Here is a 17655-nt window from a genome sequence, read left to right on the forward strand (position 1 = left end):
CCCAGAGAACACTATCTGCTCAGACATTCTCCCGTAATCAGTTTGTAGGCCTGGCTGGAATCTCCTGTCCATCATGGACACCTGGGCCCCTCCCATCTTCTCCAAACAGGCTGCTGGTCAATCAGCAGTAACAATCATACAAAATGTCCGATACAAAAATCCTTGGGGCCTGCGCTGATGCTTACAATAGGGAGGGGTGAGGCCATGGAGGGATTGGAAAACAAGGAGTTCATCATGTGATAATCTTTTAAAGTGAAGAATTATTCAAGGCCAATTCTATATGATGTAATTCTTAGTCCATTTTGGTTGTATGTTTGGCAATAAAAACACTTGGGCCTAGAAATTCAGTTGTTAGCGCCAGCCGCTAGCGCCTTAGGAGGAGGAGAAGTGGGGCGCTAAGCGGCTAGCGCCCGGGCGCGGCGCGATCTGCGCCTCTCGCGAACTTCACTCAAGATTTAGCAACGGCGCAAAACCGCAGCGCCCGCTCAGCTACGCGCGCAGATCCTGACATCATTTCATGGTGCAACACCCTTGGTGCACCCCGAACCGGAGCTGCAGTGGCGCCGCCCTTCTGTGCGCCTGGCGCCCCCAGCGACTGGTAGAGGGGAACGGTTCCCAGTCGCTGTGGGGCACAGGGGACGCTATTTAAAGGGGACTCCTCCTGCATTATAAGTGGCAACCATTTTGTGGCAATCCTTCTGCGTGAGAGACGGATATTTGGAGAGAGACAAAGGGAGAGAGCTTTCTGCTTTGACTCAGCGCTCGCACAGGTACTTCTGGCTTCAGGCCAGAGCTTTGCACTTGGATTTAACTTTCAGTGCCATAGCCTTGAGTCGCCACATATAATGGGGGCTGCAATGGGTGGAAACATTGGCTTACTGCATTACATTCAAAGGGCTCAGAGACGCCGTGAGAGAGTGCCAGTCATGGCCAGATGGAGAAGGGCCAACAGGCGTCGACACAGGAGGCCTTACCCACCCAGGGTATACCGCCAGCAGTTCTCATATCTGAACATGTCTGAGGAGCAGTGTGTTCGGAGGCTGCGATTCAGAAGGGAGGTGGTCACTGAGATCTGCCACCTGCTTCGCAGAGATCTGCAGCCACAGCTGAGGAGCAGGACATCTCTGTCGGTGGCAGTGAAGGTGACGGTGGCTCTCAACTTCTATGCCACCGGCTCCTTCCAATCCGCTACTGGGGACATTGCCAACATCTCCCAGTTCGCGGTACATTGCTGCATCCGCCAGCTGACCAATGCCCTTTTCAGAAGGAGATGTCAGTACATCTCCTTCCCCATGACCCTGGACAAGCAGCAAGAGCGTGCAATGGGATTTGGAGGAATAGCAGGCTTCCCCATGGTCCAGGGCGCCATTGACTGCACGCATGTGGCTTTGCGGGCACCTCTACAGAATGCCGAGGATTACCGCAACCGGAAGGGCTACCATTCGCTCAATGTCCAGTTGGTGTGTGACCACAGGTAGCTCATACTAGCTGTCAATGCCCGCTTTCCAGGCAGCAGCCACGATGCCTTCATCCTGCGCCAGACTTCTGTGGCAGACATTTTTGAAGCCCAGGCTCACCCACGAGGATGGCTTCTCGGGGCAAAGGCTAACCTTTGTGCACCTGGCTGATGATCCCGCTCCGTGCGCCCAGCAACCCTGCTGAAGAGCGATACAATGACAGCCATCAAGCTACCAGGAACATCATTGAGCACACAATCGGCATGCTCAAGCAACGGTTCCGCTGTCTGGATCGTTCCGGAGGAGCCCTACAGTACTCGCCTGAGCGAGTCTCCCATTTCGTTGCAGTGTGCTGCCTGCTGCACAACCTGGCTATCCTCAGGACTCAGCCACTGCCAGCAGACATTGGAGGACCACCAGAGGAGGAGGAGGAGGAGGAGGAGGAGGAGGAACACCAAGACAGGAGGGAGGCACAAAGTGCAAGGGCCGTCCGTCGGCGGCTTATTGCAACTCGGATCTAGGCCCCCTCTCAGGGAATGTCTTGTGCCAATGAAAGAACATGAATGGAGCCGCTCCGCAGGCCCTCAGTCGGTCAAGGCAACAAATAGTTCAAAGTGCAAACATGGACAATGTGATTAAAGAAATTTTTTTACTGTGCAAACTCTGTGCCCTTCCCGCATGACAAACTAATTCAGATAAACCTCCCAAAAAACAGTCAGACACATAACTGGCTCTCACAACCTTCAGAAAATGAAAAAAACAGTTAAACAAAAATGACCATGATCCTCGGCCTTCATATAAAAAACAAACACAACAGTCTCGGCCTTCATAAAAAACAAACACAACAGTCTCGGCCTTCAGATATAAAAAAAACATTCTCGGCCTTCATATATAAAAAGAACCTTCTCGGCCTTCATATGTAAACAAAACCTTCTTGGCCTCCATATATAAAAAAAAATTGGCCACACCTTCTACTTTTTCCCCTGCGGGGGTGATCCGCCTCGCTTCTGCGAGTGGCCCCTTCCCGCCCTGCAGCTACTCCTCAATGGGACCCCAGTGGCTGCAGCAAGGCTGGGGGAAGGCTGCTGAGGGTCAGATGGTGAGACGGCAGATGCCGTTGGGGGACGGCCTGGACCAGCTCTGGGCCTGGAGGGCCCGGCTGCTGACTGCTCCAACTCTGCTTGGGCGGCAGCAGTCTGTCCTACGGGTGGTGGCAGCTGCAGTGGAGAAGTGACAGTGTTGGCTGCAGGAATACTGCCAACCTGACAGAGCACAGGCACTCCCTGGTCAGCTGATATACTGGCACTCGCACGGGCCAGCACTGCAGCATGCGCAGCAATCTGCTGAAGCACAGACTGCTGGGCTGCTGCGGCGCAGCGAGGGCCCCGGCGATGCCTGGCCGATCCAGCGAGGGTGGCAGCAGTTAGTGCCCGTGTGGCCCTGATCTGTGTCTGCATCAGACCAGCCAGTGAATGCACGGCACGACTGAGCACTTGGCTGGAAGCCGCCTGTGCTGCCGCGAAGTCCTGCAGACTCCTTGCCTGTGCTGCCGTGATGTCCTGCAGACTCCTGGCCTGTGCTGCCCCGAATTCTTAAGCACTCCTTGCCAGTGACCCTATGGAGTCAGGCATCCTTGCCACTGCAGCCATGAGCTCAGTGTGCCTGCGCTCAGCCTGGACACCCATTTCACCAAGGAGCCACACCTCCTCTGTGCTCGTGCTCACCGTAGCAGGACTGGAGGCCGCACTCACCCTCCGGGGAGAAGGCCGCCGAGCTTCCCCACCCCTCCCGCGTTGCTGCAGCCCACTGGGCCCCGGAGCTTCACTCTCCTCAGACCCTTCCCCCCTGCTCCCCTCCAGGGAAGACTTGTCCCCATCATGGCCATGGGCTGCCTTGGCTGAGGGTGGCACTGATGGGCCGGCTTCCTCTTCCTCCTCCTTGAATTCAGAATCACTGACAGTGGCAGCTTGAGGGCCCGCCTCCTCACCTGGTGATTCAGCATCTGAAAGCAGGGAGGCACAAGAGTTGCTTTAGAGTGAGGACAGGGTGGCAGCGAGGGAGGCATGAGTGCTGCTATGCACTGCATTGGTTCGATAGTGGCAAAGGATGCTGGTGTGAGGCACAAGTGGAAAGAGAGAGGTCAAAAAGGTGATGACCTTACCATTGCTGTCCACAACAGGGTCGGCATCTCCACTGGCGACGGGGCCAATCAGCCGGCCTGCCATAATGCGCTCCACACGCTGCTCCAGGTCGCTGAGCTCTTTGAGGTCAGGACGGTCTCCCCCGGTCCGTCGCTGCTGCCTGCGATTGTGGGCCAGCTTGCCCTGCAAGAGAAAGGATGGCCTCTAAGTACAGTGTCAAGCCCTGATCTTGCCTGCACTGCCTCCCATGGTGGAATAGCCCTGACAGTGTCAAGCCCTCATCTTGCCTGCACTGCCTCCCATGGTGGAATAGCCCTGACAGTGTCAAGCCCTCATCTTGCCTTCACTGCCTCCCATGGTGGAATAGCCCTGACAGTGTGTAAAGTGCCGAATGTGCAAGTGGTTTTCATGAGAGTCCCATAGCTCTTGGATGAGGGCTGGGCATTGGGGCTTTCAAGTCCCTTTGGCCAGAAACTGAGGTGCACATGCAGGGATGAACAGGATAGTGGAAAGGGTACTCACCCTGACAACCCGAGTGAGGTCATTGAACTTTTTCCTGCATTGAAGTGGAGTCCTGGCAACCATGCTGTTGGTGGTCACCCTGTTTGCCACCTCCCTCCAGGCTTTTCGGTATTCGCTGGGAAGCGGCCTCCTCCCACTGTCAGGGAAGAGGACAGGTCGCCTGCGCTCTACTGTGCCAACCAGTAGCTTCAGGGCACCCTCGCTGAAGTGCTCCGCTCGCTCCCTAGCCTTTTGCATGGTCCTGGGTGTAGAAATGATGATCCAGCAATGGTCAGGCCTTGCTTCAGGGCTGCAGTGTGCAGGGCGTGGCAGCCAAACAAGTCCACCCTCCCCCTTTAAGAGCTGACCGGCGCCAGCGTGTCTGCCATCAATCAGCAACTCGCCGCACCTGCTCTGCGCCCACCCTCAGTGTTAGCGCCTCGGCACGCCAGCTTAGCGCCTTATGATAGTCGTGCATCGCCTGCTTTAGCGCAGCAGCAACCTCTTGGGGCGATGCAACTGAATATCAGCGTAGATGGCGCTAAGTTGCACCGGGCGCTAAATTTAGCGAACGTCCGGCTGTAGCGCCCCAAACGTGGCTATACTGAATTTCTAGGCCTTGATATTATAATTTTGTAAAATTCCTAATGTGTGTCTCACTGAAGTGAGTCAATAATATGTAAAGTTTACATCCTGTCTGGTGAATCAGTCCCTAAGTAAATGATGATGTTACCCAGTAGTTGCATCATTCCTGTACCTCTAGGACATTCTATAACGTTAATCTGCAGTTCTCCTGATGACACAGTGGGTAACTGCACAGTGTGGGATTGCATGCAAATTCTTTTTACACTGCAAACCAGTGAATTCAGTGTAGTTCCCCGTTTGCCAGATACTGTATGTACTGCAACAAGTGCCTTCCGAAATGAAATGGACAGCAGCTTTCCAATCTGCTGGCATACATTTACAGACAAAGTACAGGTCTCCATGTACTTTCTTCCTAACGAGCAGTTAAACTTCTTTTATCTGATGGACCGTCAAAATCATTGTACCTGATGATCCCGTTTATTGTCAATGAATCTACAATGTGAAGTTGTGAGTGGCTAATTAAACAAAATGAGTTTGTGGCTGGCAGAAGTCTCATGATTTAAGAAATAGATCCTCTCGTCATATATAGCTTAGTCTATTATAGGAGATGATAACTGTTGACGGGAATTACAGACCTTCATTGGTTATATCAGGATCTCTTCCTGGGAGTCACTGGCAGACGTTTATTTGAAGTTAAGGGGTGTCAGGATAGAATGTTGGCAACATCGCCTAAAATAGAATGGAGTGATTCAGGCCCCAAGAGATTCCCTTGAGTCATATCAGATGTTTCAGACCTGAATGATCAGGGATCATGTACTCAGCATATGTGACCTGTTATATAACCAATATATATCCAGCTCTATGAAGGTACAGCATTTATGTTTGATTTTACTTTGGGTGATTTCTTTCCAACTGTTTTCTCAAATTGAATCCCCACTATGTTACCTTCTTCAATCAGCAGGGCAGGATAATCCATCTCCCAGATCATCTTCATAGACATTGTAAATTCTGCTCCTTGATGCACCCCTCCTCCTTGGTTGATCCAAGGGACATACTTGAATGGTCCATTCTCCAAACCTTCTTCCTCAGGATGACCTGGCTAAGATATCCAACTTGCTATCTAATGAAGATTCATTATGGATTGTCGCAACGGTCTTAAACAAATGGCACTGGTCATTCCAGACCTCAGACCATACTCTCACTGAATGGCGAGGAGGGAACAAGCACTACTGAGTGTTATAATTTGAGCATTTCCCTATGCTCTTTACTCAGGTTCACCGTGAAAGGGCAATTTCTATAATCAAATGTGCATCTCCTCTGATATGAAACTTACCACCCTTATGCATATGTGTGTGGTATGCCATGATACAGGACTAGCAGTTAACCTTTAATCAGGTTGTTAAAGCACTGGGAAGCCTACATGGGTTGCCTGCTATATGTGCCTGTCCACTCCAAATGATGGGAAACACCACACTGTCAGACAGTATCCGTCAGGCCAAACCTAGTAGGTCGAATTTATTTACAAGAAAGATAATTGCACAGAAGCAAAAGAATGCATCAAATACAGCCATATAGACTGGATTTTAAGTCCTGGCAGGAGTCCTGACGGTGGGGCCTGAGGTGGATGGGAAACTATAAGGCACTTTTGTTGGGGAGAGAAGCCCCTCCTACCTCACAAGGAAACAAAAATGTTTTTAAATTACTTAATTTTCTGGCCCTCTTCTTGCCCCAGATACGTTCCCCTGACAGGATACGTTCAGTTAAAATTGTGTTGGGATCCTAATTGTGTCATAGTACCCCGATATTAACATATTCATGAGGCTCCTGCCTGCCACCTCTGAAAAGTGCCTTTGTTAAAATGGCGGTGGACAGGAGTGCGTCGGGGACACAGCAGTAAGAAGTCTACTGCTGTTTTAATCGCCCATCTGCCCTGTTCCCGTCGGTCAAGCAGAGTTAAAATCAGGACTATAGGGCTTGACTTAGACAATACTTTAAACTATCCTGTAAATAATAGGCCTTAGAATCCCTTTAAACTGAACCTTTGATGAATGTAAAATGGCCACTTCACCCCTCTGACTGCTTCAACTAAGAAACTGGTTTGGCAAACAGGCAGCTGGAGAATAGAGAAAAGCAGCCGCAATTATATCACTGCAAAGTAGCCTCCGACACTCCAAGTCAAAAATGTTCCTCCTCCACCAGACAGGTAATCATGTTGATCAATTTTACTATTCGGGCAGACAGCGTGTGAACAGCTGACCTCAGGCAATTGTGGTGGGTTTCAGTTACTTTTGACACATGATTTCCATATCAAGTAGCTTGGCTCTGAGGATAATCCGACAGGTGTCGACAAGGTCCGTATGCATTTAACATTTCAAAGACACAAAGGAATTTCTAATGCAATTAACTTGTGAGCACATGTAATAACATGCCTCTGGCAAACTCATTGGGCCAGATAGCCTCCCATAGAAATGTAGATTATTTAGTGTATTGATCGCCTCTTCAACAAATACAGCTACCTGAAATCAATTTTAAGATACATTTTATCTTAAAGGCATATAAAAAAAAGTGAAAAATGTTACCGTTCGAGGCATGGTCGGGGTCTGCTCCTATCACTTAATTTCAGTTTCCAAGGATATGGTTATTCACCAGTGTCCCTTACATGGTGCTTCCGAGAACCTTGTAAACTGCCCAGAACAATGGCAGTAAGTTTTTTCAGTTAAAGCATTTCATGGAACTCCTGGAGTTCTTGACAATGGATACGTTTTTCTTGCAATGATCACCTCCTGCGTTTTACGTTTAGCACAGTCTTGGTGGGAATTGGGACATTGCTGTTGCATGGCTAGCATCAACTGCCCTTGTTTGCCTTTTGGGTGAACTGCCTTGCAATGATGCCTGGTGGCATTGGCTGACAGCTTTGCAAGCACTTTGCTGCCCTTGCCTGTGTGACCACTAATTAGTTGGAGCAACTCCCCTCACCGAGGAACTTGTTCTATTGCTAGGTAGTGCTTCAATCATGTGATCCTCCACATTCTCTCTGAAGAGGAAAAGACACACGGGCCGGCTTGTCATGGACAATGTGTGGTGTAGATCTGTTACTGTGGTACATCAGAAGCCCCTGATAAAATGATTTTAGGGTCTCAGATTGCCCTGTGAGATCACTGTTCTGCACCTGCTTCCACATAGTTTCAAGTGTAAGATTTACATGTTGAATCTCTGCCAGTACTGCTGACTCACACTACCCAGGATAGCCCTGGACAGTACTGCGAGTGATACGAGTGGTACAGTAGTGTAGTGGCTATGTTACTGGACTAGTAATCCAAAGGCCTGCACTAATAATCCAGGGAACATGAAGGAACTGCCACCGTGGCAGTTTGAGAATTTCAATTCATGGGCCTAGAAATTCGGTATGGCCCCGCCAGGTCTTTTGCGCCCGAAATTTTGCGCCCGCCAGGATTCCCGTAGCGCCCGCCTAAAATTCAGTTGCGACGGGCCAAGACGGCGGCGGGCGCTATTGCAGGGTTTGGCCGCCTCGCTAGGGGCGATGAATGTCACTTTCAGGCGTCCAGCTCCCGCTGTGGCACCCGATGCGGTGCGGCAGGCTGGGGTACTGCAGGCCTCCTCCTTCTCTTAAGGAGGAGCTGCCTGCAGCCGTCAGATCACCGGTGGATTCCCCCGGCAAATGAGCCCGGCACCACGGAGAAGTGCCGGGCTCGCGGGACTCAGACATCAATGCCGCGGGGGGGTGGTGCAGGAGTCCGGGGAGGGAGGTGCGGGCAGGCGGCCGCCGGGAAAGCGGCCGGCCGCCGCTCCACCTTTATGCGCCGGCCTTTCGGAGCTGCAAGGCTCCGTTTCACAAACGCTGTTTGCGGCTGCCACGGGCGAGGCGGCCGCAACTGAATTTGGCCATCGGGCCGGAATAGCATTGCAACCGGGGCGCTGCGCACACCGATGACGTCATCGGTGCCGGCGCGGCGCTACCGGCTAACGCCGATGTTAGGGTCCATCTGAATTTCGGGCGATAAAAAACTTCAGGCGCAAGCCACTTTATAGCCAATAAGTGGGCGCAAACGCGACTGAATTTCTAGGCCATGGAGTCATAGGGGGAAAAATTCAGTTGATTGTGCCTCCCATTAGCACCTTAAGAGGGCGCTAATGGGGTGCAAAGCAACTAGCGCCTGGGTGCGGTGCCACTAACACCTCCTGCGAAATTCAACGGGAGGTTAGCGGTGGCGGTAACCGTTAACACCCCGCTCACGCCCCGGCCGTGATCTTCGGTAGCGCCCCCTGACTTACTGCCGGACGCTAATTAAAGGGGAGGTGCCGGGCGGCCATTTTTGTTGCTTGCCGCCTGCCAGCACCTGCCCCCGTTGCTGTCCCCGACCTCCTCTGCAGCCCCCCCACGGGGTGCCGGCTGCGCCCCGTGAGCCCGGCACTCCTCTTGAGTGCCGGGCTCTTTTGCCAGCACTCCTGATCCCTGGTGGCCCAGCTGGGCCCCGGGTCGCGCTGCGCTAGGCCCCTTCCCTTTAATAAGGGGAGGAAGGCCTGCTGTACCGTGGCACGACGTGCCGTAGCGCGTGGTGCTGCTGCACGTAGTGCCGCGATATTCAATCGCAGTGCCCCAACAGGGAGGCGCGGTGCTTCCAGTAGCACCCCGCCTCCCTCTTGGGGCACTACCATTGAATTTCGGGCGCGGAGGTGCTAACTTTTTCAGGGCGCTAAAAGTAGCGCTCCGGTGAAGTTAGTGCCCCAGAGTGGGCACAACCCAATTTTGCCCCCATAGAGTCATAACGGCACAGAAGGAGACCATTCGGCTCATCAAGTCCGTGCCAGCTCTCTGTAGAGGAATCCAGTTAGTCCCATTTCCTTCAATCTATCCCCGTAGCCCTGCAAGTTTATTTCCCTCAAGTGCCTAGCCAGTCTCCCATTGAAAACATTGGGTGTCTCCGCTTCCACCACTTCCGTCAGCAGCGAATTCCAGGTCCTCACCACTCGCTGCGTAAAAAAGTTTTTCCTCACATCCCCCCCGTATCTCTTGCCCAAAACCTTAAATCTGTGTCCCCTAGTCCTTGTACCATCAACTAGCGGGAACAGCCTTTCCCCGTCTAGCCTATCCAAACCCGTCATAATCTTGTACACCTCTATCAAATCACCCCTCAACCTCCTTTGCTCTAATGGAAATAAATCCAGCTTCTCCAACCTGTCCTTGTAGCTAAGATCCCCCATCCCCAGAACCATTCTGGTAAATCTCCTCTGCACCCTCTCGAGGGCTTTCACATCCTTCCTAGAGTGTGGTGACCAGAACTGGACGCAATACTCCAGTTGTGGCCTAACCAGCGCTTTATAAAGGTTCAGCATAACTTCTCTACTTTTGAACTCAATACCTCTATTTATGAAGCCCAAGATCCCATATGCTTTGTTAACCACTCTCTCAATATGCCTCACCACCTTCAGGGACCTATGCACATTAACTCCCAGGTCCCTCTGTCCCTGCACACTCTTTAAAACTGTACCATTAAGTGTATATTGCCTCTCCCTGTTCCTTCTGCCAAAATGCATCACTTCACACTTCTTTGTATTAAATTCCATCTGCCACTTGTCTGCCCATTCTGCTAGTCTTTCTATGTCCTGTTGCAGTCGATTGGTATCATCCTCACTGTTTGCCACACCCCCAAGTTTGGTGCCATCAGCAAATTTAGAAATTCTACTCTGTATTCCAATATCCAGGTCATTTATATACATCAAAAAAAGCAGTGGCCCCAGCACTGACCCTTGGGGAACACCACTGTCTACCATCCTCCAGTCTGAAAAGCAGCCATTTACCACAACTGGCTGTTTTCTGTCCTTAAGCCAATTCCTTATCCAAGCTGCCACTGCCACTATTCCACGAGCCTCAATTTTGTTAACCAGTCTTCTATGTGGTACTTTGTCAAACGCCTTCCTAAAATCCATTAAGACAACATCCATTGCATTCCCTTCATCAATCCTCTCTGTTACTTCATCAAAATTCAGTTTACAAAATCTGAAAATAAAAAACTGGTAATAACTCAACAGGTTCACTAGCATCCTTTAGGGAAGGAAGCCTGCCATCCTTACTCGGCCTGGTCTATATGTGACTTCAGCCCCACACCAACGCGATTGACTCCTAACTACCACTCTGAAGTGGCCCAGCAAGCCACTTAGATGTATCAAATGGCTTCAGCACCTTCTCGAGCAAGTAGAGATGGGCAATAAATGCCGACCTTGCCAGCGACGCCTGCATCCCAAGAATGAATTCTGCAGTGATTCAGTACTCAGAATGATTGCAGCAAGTCCCCTGCTTCTGAACAATCTGGCCTCCTGACTTTGTTCAGGTCAATGAAGCCTCTGCCTTTTCACAGCGCTGCCAATTTTCAGCACAACTGCCTGCTCTGATTTTGCATAGGATTCCAGCTCCATCCTTCTCCCAATTAGTTGCACTGGTAACAGATTCATCAAGGCCGCTTTTCTTCTGCTTTTCACTGGGAATACATATTCCACAGCATAAAGCAAAGGGGCGGAGACTGCGATGCTGGGTCTCTGCACCATTTGCATTGCATGGGGATTTCCTTGGGAAGTGGCGCGCTCATGCTTACAGCAGGCACAAGCATTGAAGTCGGATGGCAATGAGGTATAGTTATTATCACTCTGTCTCTGAGCTGATCATTCTCCTTCCAAAGAGGGCCAATCAGGCAAATGTCTGGCAGCGTTCCTAGGGTCCTGAACATCAGGGTCCTGGCCAATTTTCCACACCCATTGCTGCACTCCTGACCTGCTTACGCTGGGCGTGTGCTTCAGGCTCTGAGGAAATTCGGGGCCACTAGTACTGCTGATTGCTTAAGGTGGCATCACCGTGCTTTGATGGTGCCTCAGGATGTTTGTTCTCTAGTTGAGACATCTGTAATAACTGAAATTAAAATCCTCTTCCATACAGCCATTAAAAATACTGTAAAACAGGTCCCGCTCAATGTGTCGGCACTGACTGTTTTTTAAACACAGTGGGAGAGAAATTCAGTAGGTTGCGCCACCCGTTAGCGCCTTAAGAGGGCGCTAAGTGGATCGCAAGCCAACTGGCGCCTGGGCGCGGCACTGCCCACGCCTCCCGCTAAATTCCACGGGACGTTAGTGGTGGCGCTAACCGTTAGTGCTGTGCCGCTACCGATGACGTCATCGGTGTGCGCAGCGCCCCGCTGACGCTCTGGCCGCGATATTTGGCAGCGCCCCCTGATTTACCGCCGGACGCTATGTACGACCAGTTCAGGGGGCGGCATGTTGCGCCACCATATTCAGTCGCAGTGCCCCAAGAGGGATGCGGGGCGCCTCCAGTAGCGCCGCGCTTCCCTTTGGGGCGCTACCACTCAATTTCCGGCGGGCGACCGCGAATGCTTCCGGGGCGCTACTTTTAGCGCCCTGGCGAGGCTGGCGCCCCAAACGGGGCTATACTCAATTTCTCCCCCAGTAAATCACAGCCCAGACCCACATATTACTATGGTGATCCGCCTCGGCCAGGAGAAGTACATGACCTCGGTGAAGGGAAGGGCGCTGAGCCCCGAGTGGAAGGAGGAGTGCACCTTGCAACTGCCCATCGTCCTCGACAACTCAGACAGGTGGACACTGCACCTGACCGTCAAGCACAACAACCACCACCTGCTGCTCGACAACTTCCTGGGCCACGTGGCCCTGCCCATCGCCGAGCTGTACGAGAACAAGATCAGAAGAAAGATGGAATGGTACGATCTCCAGTCAAAACCAAACAAAGTGGCAAAGAACAGAGGTCAGCTACAACTTGCGTTTCAGTTCCTACGTGACAACATGACAGCAAGCTCATACGAGCTGTTCAAGAGTAGACCTCAGTCTGTGTTTGACAAGTTTAAGGACAAAGTAACTTCCTTAAAGTATGGAATGACTCATGAGATTTTACCAACTGAAGGGCCTAGCACTGACTACCTTAATATACTCCGCAACAAACCAGCAGCAGCCAAAAACCTTGGCAAAAATCAATTCATGTCATGCTGAGCCAGGGAGAAGCAGGCCCCGGGGCGTCGGTACCACGGCGGCTGAAGATTGTCGGGCAGGAGTGCAGGAAAGGCGGAGCGAGGCGAAAGCGGACCCTATTGTGATGGCGCCAATGAAGATGGCTGCCGTCCTTGCGGGCTCCGTGCGTACCAGGCAGCTAAGTGTCCTTTGCTGCTTGGTGCGCTCGGCTCGTTAAGAAAAAAGCATTTCACTGACTGGATTTCACTTGTTGTATTTGGTTATGTGACAAATAAAATTGAAATTGAAATTGAAATTGAAATTGAAATTGAAATTGAATTATTTGAACTTCATTTGTCATAACAAAAACCTGTATTTACTATCCTTGCAGAAACAGCCCACAGAAACCACAATGTATTGTTAGAGGGTTCAAATGAATAATCTAATACAATGATTATTGTACATGGTTGTGCATGGACCTGGAGCAACACCAGAAGACATAGGCCCTTTCCTGCATGCCAGCCTTTCAGCCACCCTTGCGTCCCACAATCGGAGCAGAACCAGGGCTACCTGTTGAGGAGATAGGCCTAACAAGGCACAGTACTCACAAGGTACTCACCTGTTACTGTTGTAACCTATTGCAGCACATTATTCCCTCCCCGCAAGCCCCCAGCATGACCCTGACCAGAGATCACCCCAGTTCTGTCACCGGGCAGCCTTCACCCGAAATGTATAACCTTCACTGCATTTACCTGCAAGTATTGTGAAATGCGGGCTACAGCTTGTACTCTGTAAGAAACCATGTCCTGAGATCATGTAAACTTGATAACTATATATATATATACTAGCTGGGGAGCCCCGCGTTGCGAGGGCAATTTTGGGGCGCTTGGTCTCCCTGCCCCTGTGTGTCCCCCCTCTCCCTGTCATGTCCTCTCCCTGTCCTATCCCTCCCTCCCCTCCCCTCTCTCCCTCCCCTCCTCTCCCTCCCCTCCCCTCCCATGTCTCCCTCCCCCACACCTACCCTCCCCCACCCCCCCCGCGATTTCCCGAGGCTCGCCCCCCCCGCGATTTCCCGAGGCTCTCCCCCCCCCCCGCGATTTCCCGAGGCTCTCCCCACCCCCACGATTTCCCGAGGCTCTCCCCCCCCGCGATCTCCCGAGGCTGTGTGCTGGCGTCACGGGGGCCGTGCGCATGCGTGCCGGCGTCAAGGCGGCTGCGGAACTGGCGTGACGGGGTGGCGGGCCGTGCGCATGCGTGGTTTCAAGACCGCCGGCGTGCCCCGTTGCCGGGGTAACGGGGGCCGTGTGAATGCGTGCCGTCGTCAAGGCGGCCGCGCAACTGGCAGCCTCTTCTTTTTTTTAAAGTCATCAGCTCTCCTCCCCCCGCGATTTCCCGAGGCTCTCCCCCCCGCGATTTCCCGAGGCTCTCCCCCCCCCGCGATTTCCCGAGGCTCTCCCCCCCCCTGCGATTTCCCGAGGCTCTCGCCCCCCCCGCGATTTCCCGAGGCTCTCCCCCGCCCCCGCAATTTCCCGAGGCTCTCCCCCCCCTATTAAATTGTTATTTAATTCCCTAACACATCATTAAAAAATTTACCTTAGTTCCCTAACACACAGAAAGTGTGGGGGAAAAAATTGTGAAAAATCAAGATGGCGGCCACTCACCTCGGTTCAGAAGGATAAGGCCCGCCCACACACGCACCGATTGGTCGACCGGTCAGGTCACCGAAGCGTAGGATTGGTCAATCGTCGAGTCACTCGACACTCAACTGTAGGATGGCACGCGCCCGTCCGATTGGTCGACCTCGACGTCACACGGTCGCTAATGAGATGCTAATGAGCGGAACGCTGAACGTTTTTCGGATACCGCGGGCGCGGTTTTTGTCCAGCCGAAACGTAAATACGCCTATGACCGGTCCGGAATCGCAAGCTTTCTTTTGAGGCGACGCGCGCGTCGGTACGCTCTGTAACTTTCAAACGTATAGAGAACGGACAGACAGACAGACAGACATCGGGACAGACAGATAGAAGAGCCGCTTTATATATATAGATATAAATAAACATACACATATATATACACACACAGACACATGTATATACTGTAGGGGTTGTTGGTTGGGTGGTCGGTTTGGCCCGGGCCTGACCCAGTGGACGTTTTCGAGGCGTCCCCACACTCCCACTTAGCTCTGACACTGGGATCCTACCAGGCAGCTGATGCGCAGAATAACAAGCTCGAGACAGACAAGCAGGTGAAAGGTTAAAATAATAACGGTTTTATTGAGAGAAAAATAAAACAAAACAAGCAAGCAGAGAAATTAATTGGTTCAACGATACTAAACCAAGGCTACAGCTCTATACACTTTAAAAAGAGAAAAAAAAAGGAATACTATATATTCAAAACAGAGGGCACGCGAGTGCGGGAAGGAGTACGACACATTGAGGGGTATCACACATTAACACTCCCCTTAGCCTTATCCCCACCTCCTACACTATCCCTAACCTAGGTCAAACTAAAGGGGGGGTCAGACTCTCATGTTCACCCAACGCATTGGAACAAAGGCCTTTAGGTTGTCCTGGGACTGCAGCTTTAGTTGGTCTGGCCTGGTAAAGTTCAGTGTGCACTGGCCACACACTCTCCCGTCAGTCAGGTAGTGGATCTTCCTCCTTGGCTGGGCGAAAAAGGCTTCCCTCCTGGGTCGGGCTGCGCCGTTTAGCGAGGCCCGCTCTGGGCTCCGGTCCATACCGGGATGGTGCACTCCGTCCCGTGTCTTCCTGGTTCCACTCTGAATCCCTGCCTGAGGTGGTGGGCACGGCGGGGGGGGAACAGTCAGGTTTAAATCGGGAGGCAGTACGGACCGGGAGCTTCGCCTGCTTACCAAAGCATGGGCCTGCTGCGCATAGCCTTCCCCGTCTTGGAGACTGCTTCTCCCAGTAGAGTCCTCGAAGTTTCCCTTTTGCAGCGAAGTCCCAGGATGAAATCGAAGTGAAGTGTAGAAGCTGTCTCTCCCAAAGCGTGTTCCAAGTCGAAGTGTCTCGAACTGCTCTTTCTGTCTGCTTACTAAAAACAGTTATACTCTCTCGATCTGCCTTGCCTCCCCCAGATCGAGAGGTGTCCCAGGTTACTTCGTTAACTGTAAATGGCTGCAAAACGGCCGAATTCCCACTAACGGCCTTATCACCGGCCCTCATTGTTTTTGGTTTCAGTCACACAATGGTGTCTCTGGTGCCTAGTCCTCTAAAACAGTTTCTGATATGATTGGATCTGTTAGGCTGGGCCCGATGATGGTTTTAACTAGCTTAATTCAATTCCATGTCTGGCCTGGAATCCACATAGGGACTGTGGAATTCCAGGCCCTGTCTCCAGTCTTGTTGCTGGGGAGAAAAATGACTCGCTTCCAGCAGCTTTCTGGTCACGTGTCCCAGAACTCCATTTTGTACGTTTAAAAAGTGGCCAACTTTGTTTGATTCGGAAAGCAGGCGAGGTGGGGGAATTTTGCAAACTCCCTACACACACACAGACACATGTATATACACACACACAGACACATGTATATACACACACACACATTATCTATCTATATATATAAAGCGGTCGATCTGTCTGTCTATCTGTCTGTCTGTCCTCGGGTGTGCGTCTGTCCGGCTATGCGCTCGAAAGTTATAGAGCGTACCTACGCGCGCGTTACCTCCGAAGAAAGCTTACGCTTCCGGGACGGTCGTAAGCATATTTACTTTTCGGTCGGACGAAAATTGTTCGCGCCTTATGCAAAAAACCTTCAAAATTAAACTCATTATCTGCTACTTTGCATTGATTTACTGACGTCAAGGTTCCACCAATCCTGTGCCGTCACAATTGACCAATCCTACAGTACAGTCCCCTGATGGTTGGCCAATCGGTGTGTGTGTGTGTGGGCGGGACTAATCATTTTTATCTCAGGGATGTGGCAGCCATTGTTTCACTGCCATTACTTCAGCTTCCAGCTCAAACTACTCTCCTTATCCAGCTTTGAAAAAGTTAGTATCTCTTTTAAAAATAACATAAGATTTACCAAAAACCTTTTATAAGTACTTTCACTTTCATCTTTCAAGGTATTAAAAGGTAGAAATGTTGCCCGGCAGCAGATTCACAAAGGGACACAGACAGGGCCCAAAAGCCTGGGACTCGATTTAAAATGTTGCCCGGCACCAGATTCACAGAGGGACACAGAGAGGCCCCAAAGCCTGGCACTCGATTTAAACCGCCCAGCCCAAAACAGCCCTGGCAAAGCCGGGCTCCCCCCAGCTAGTATATATATATATATATGTGCGTGTATTTGTTCAAGAAATTTGGACATGTAACAGAAAAACAAATGGCCATTAGAAATTGGCATACTTTCCCCATCAAAGAAATATTAAATGCCGAAGACTCTCACCCCAATTAAGATACAAGTTTTCTGCTGATCCTTTTTCCTTCTTTTGGAGAGCAGCATGTGTGACATAGTGTTATAGACGACCACTCACTGATCTGGGAAATAAACAAGATGAAATATGTAACCTAAGGAGATTAGCGTTAATGACCTACAGTTTTAAAATGTTCATTCAGTTAGCAGAAATCAATACAGATGATGCAAAGGGCCAAATGGTTTTGTTGACTGGGCAGTGCAGTGCGTTAAAGTGCGGGGCTTTCACCTCTGGGAGCTCATTAAAAGGGATGAGATGGGATGACTCCCCCCTCCCTCGCTTTGCTGGCTGCAAATGGCAAGAAATGAGCTGTGCCACTCTCAGCCTGATTCCTATGTTAGCACAGTATAACATTGTCCTTTATCGCCATTAATTTGCACTGACTTGACAGTCTCAATTAGAGAAACTGGAGTGCAAGATGGAAAATTCTCTGATGCAGTATGGCTACTGTTCTGAGGGAAGAGTCAAGGGGGAAATTCAGTATCGCCCCGTTTGGGGCGCCATTATCGGCCGTGCGCAAAGTTTAGCGCCTGCTGCTAATTATCG

The 17655-nt window shown here is 51.2% G+C and overlaps 1 protein-coding gene across 2 annotated transcripts in view; it reads right to left on the bottom strand.

Annotated features, from left to right (window-relative positions):
- Positions 1-17175, bottom strand: part of mknk2b (MAPK interacting serine/threonine kinase 2b) — a 73145-nt gene extending 55970 nt beyond the window's left edge. For both annotated transcript variants that reach the window (XM_086004713.1, XM_086004712.1), the window contains exon 1: positions 17082-17175. The gene's annotated coding sequence lies outside the window, so the exon portion shown is untranslated. The remainder of the gene's footprint in view (positions 1-17081) is intronic.
- Positions 17176-17655: the final 480 nt, after the last annotated feature.

The sequence above is a fragment of the Somniosus microcephalus genome, chromosome 13 (genome assembly GCF_052327205.1).
Source record: "Somniosus microcephalus isolate GS21.2 chromosome 13, FLI_Smic_1.0, whole genome shotgun sequence".
In the NCBI taxonomy this organism is placed as follows: domain Eukaryota; kingdom Metazoa; phylum Chordata; class Chondrichthyes; order Squaliformes; family Somniosidae; genus Somniosus; species Somniosus microcephalus.